This window comes from Phragmites australis, chromosome 16 (assembly GCF_958298935.1).
Source record: "Phragmites australis chromosome 16, lpPhrAust1.1, whole genome shotgun sequence".
In the NCBI taxonomy this organism is placed as follows: domain Eukaryota; kingdom Viridiplantae; phylum Streptophyta; class Magnoliopsida; order Poales; family Poaceae; genus Phragmites; species Phragmites australis.
The window spans coordinates 19,392,234-19,395,626 of NC_084936.1; the positions used below are offsets into that span (position 1 = coordinate 19,392,234).

At 53.4% G+C, this 3,393-nt stretch overlaps 1 pseudogene; it reads right to left on the reverse strand.

The window, feature by feature from the left end:
* Positions 1-201: 201 nt before the first annotated feature.
* LOC133896011 (uncharacterized) lies at positions 202-1,723 on the reverse strand (annotated as a pseudogene).
* Positions 1,724-3,393: the final 1,670 nt, after the last annotated feature.

Below are 3,393 nucleotides of genomic sequence, written 5' to 3' on the forward strand. Positions count from 1 at the left end.
GCATCGCTCGTATGTACAACATCTCAATGAAGTTCAGATGCATCAATTGATTTCTTCACATGGTAGCTGATGGCGTAACAAAGGTTCCAATATGGCAGAGGGCAACAATGGTTCCATTGGAGAATCTGAACCTGCAGTACAACTCCTCGATTACATCATCTGGGAAACGATGCAAACCTGTAAAATTAGGTTGTGTTGCACTTGCCCGCTACTCTCTTGTAGATATTAGCCTCTGATGTAAGGAACCGACAGCAAATTCTTCTTCTTCCCGGGTACGAACCGCACTTGAGTCACTGTCACTAGCTTCCTCACGGCGCTGGACATCTGATGCCACGAGAAGGTCCCTTTGTGCACGCTGTCTGTCCCGGGGGGTAAGTGCAGTACAGGCAGGAGTAGGTCAAGCAGCAGATGGCCATGGGCACAGCTATCTCCGTGTAAACCGCCTTCGCCAGTGCAGCAGCGTTCTCTCTGTCCGTGTCGACGCTCGTGTCGGAAGAGACCGGCTTGTAGCCAAATACGCGCTCTGCCAAAACACCGACAATGGGAGACGCAAACGAAGCAAACACTGCTTCGAAGCATTTGTCCAGAGCGTAGACTGTCGTCCTCGCCTTCTCCGGCACAATCTCTGCATATATGGGGCTGCATTGCACGTGAAGAAACACAACATATGAAATGTTTGCCGCCACTCTGAGATGGCGAGGTACTTGTTGGTGGACGAGGCGTTCCAGGAGATGGCGAATCTCATGATGAAGAATGCGACGGCGTGTACGACACTGGTGGAAGGGTCGTTTGGCAACGCCAGCAGCAGGATGGCGCCAAGCGGGAGCGCCGACGCAGAGCTTATCTGCGCCAGCGCGATCCTGCCGGTGTTGGGGAACCGCCTGGCGACAAGGTCCCCGATGAGCCCCCCAAAGAGCGCGCCAAGAGCGGTGGCGAAGAGGTAAAGCCCCGTGATGACGCTGGTCTCCCAGTGCGTGAACCCAACGAGCTCCAGCCACATGGCGGAGAAGTTGAGCGCGGACTAGGGGATGGAGCCGGCGATCCCCTGCGCGACGATGATCTGGAACGTGGGTACCCCGATGACGTGCCTGGCGTCCCGGAGCAGCTCGCTGGCTTCCTCCGTCGCCGAGGCCGCGGTCTTGGACTTGGCACGCGGGTCGGCGGAGAAGAGCCACATGAGGACGCCCAGCGCGACGCTCACGATGGCCACGGCGTGGAAGGCGAGCCGCCACCCTGCAATGCCCAGGAAGGTGAGGGGCGCGAGCAGCACGCCGAAGGAGCCCCGCAGGATGGAGCCGAGGTAGGTCATCTGCAGCCACCCGAAGGCGGCGCCGCGCGTGTGGTCGTCGGTGTAGTCGGCGACGAGCGAGCGGATGGCCGGGACGACGAGCGAGAGCCCGATGCCGTTCAGCCCCCGCGAGATCGCCATCTGCCCAAGCGCGCCACAAGTGTGCAAGTCAGTCCTCTTCAGAAGCTTCTCTCTCACTGGCGTATGGGCCAATGTCGGGCCCACAGATCAGAAACTCACAAAAATATTTATCCAGTTAAAAATGAAAATGGAGCTTGGTGGTAGACTGGTAGGTGCCGTCTAAATCCTGAATTAAAAACGTGGCTCTATGGACCCCACCATGTCAGTGAAAGGAGGAGCAGTGGGAGGAGGAAGAGGGGAACAAAGGAGGTGACCTGGAGGAAGTTGCCAGAGATGGCGACGAGCAGCGTGGCTGTCAGCGACGGAGTGCAGTACAACGCCAAGCAAAGGAAGATGGCGCTGAGCAGAGCACCTGACGATCCAAAGGAGAATGTGCTCGACCAGGAGACGATGGGCCGAAGCAAGCAAGTCGGCAAGCCCAGCTCGAGATACGTTGGAGAGAGCTGGGCTGTGTAAGAAAAGCCCATCCAGGTTGTATTGAGTGCGTGAGAACTAAAAGGTGAAGGCGTGGAGAGAGCGCGGAACTTGGAGAGGAAGTAGACCTTGGTAGGTGACGGCGGCGTCCCGGCTGATGCCGGTGATGATACTCCGGTGACTTGTGTGATATCAATACTATAGATACATATACACCTATACCTCTATCTGCGCATCTTTGGTTGCTAACATCCTAGCATCAGAGCCTCTTCCACCTCACAATCACCGAACTCGCTTCCAAGCGCGAGTGCAAGCCATGGCTCCGAAAGGAGAGGACTCAGGCAGCGTGATGGTGACGGCGCTGGATGAGAAGTGGAGTGCACGGATGGATCAAGTGGGCTCGCGGATGGATCAAATGAGCCGGACGATGGATCAAATGCAGAGCGTGATGCAGCAGCTTGTCTCTTCACAAGCGGCGGCCGAAGCGTGGTGTCCAATCAAGGACACCAAGGTCATCGATCTGCAAGCTTCGGTGGTGGATCTGCGTGTCAAGATCGATGAGTTTCTTCAGAAATCAGCGAATCATCCTTCCGAGAAGTCGCATTTCGAGGCGCCTGGCCCTGCTCATCTGGGGTCGTCTTCCTTTGTGGAGGCGTTTGGGTCCGATTACCGCCGCTCTGCACACGTTCACCGGAGGCTTGGGGACGGGGTGGTTACTACCCCATTCCCACCTCCGGTCACAGGTGTGTCAACTTGTGATATGCGCTTCTTTGGTTCTTCGTTCTCGGCTGGTAATTTGTCCAGTATGGCAAATGGGTTGGGGTCCGTTTTTCCTCATCTCGATTTCCCAAAATTCGATGGTGCCAACCCTAGGATGTGGAAGAAGCGATGTGAGACTTTCTTTGAGCTGTATGGGATACCAATTGATATGTGGGTAAAATTAGCGATTATGCATTTTGAGGGGACCGCAACTTTTTGGCTGCAATCTGTAGAACACAGGGTGCGTCAGATGCATTGGGATGAACTTTGTGCATCCCTGTGTTCTCGATTTGGAAGAGATCAATATCATCAGTTAGTTCAAAAGTTTTTTCACATTAGTCAATTGGGGTCTGTGGGGGAATATATAGAACAATTTGATAGTTTAGTTCATCAATTACTGGCTTATGACACAGCTTTAAACTCCACTGTTCTTACTACTCGATTTATTGATGGTCTTAGAGAAGAGATTAGAGCAGTTGTTTTAATTCAAAGACCATTAGACCTGGATGCTGCTAGCTCCTTGGCTTTATTGCAAGAAGAAGTCCTCAATCACTCTACAAAGAAATCAGTAAGGAAGATCGATGCGATTGAACAATAGCCCAGATCAGTTCAGCAGTCTATCTCAACATCTGTTTGCAAACCTGCTTTTCCTTTGCCACCTCCCCCGGGCAATGGGAAATCTAGGAATTCTGCAATCTTTGAAGAGAAGAAAAGCCCCTGGTCAGATAATGTTAAAAGTAAGAGGGTTGAGGACAGATTGTCTGCTCTTAGGAGTTACAGAAGATCCAAGG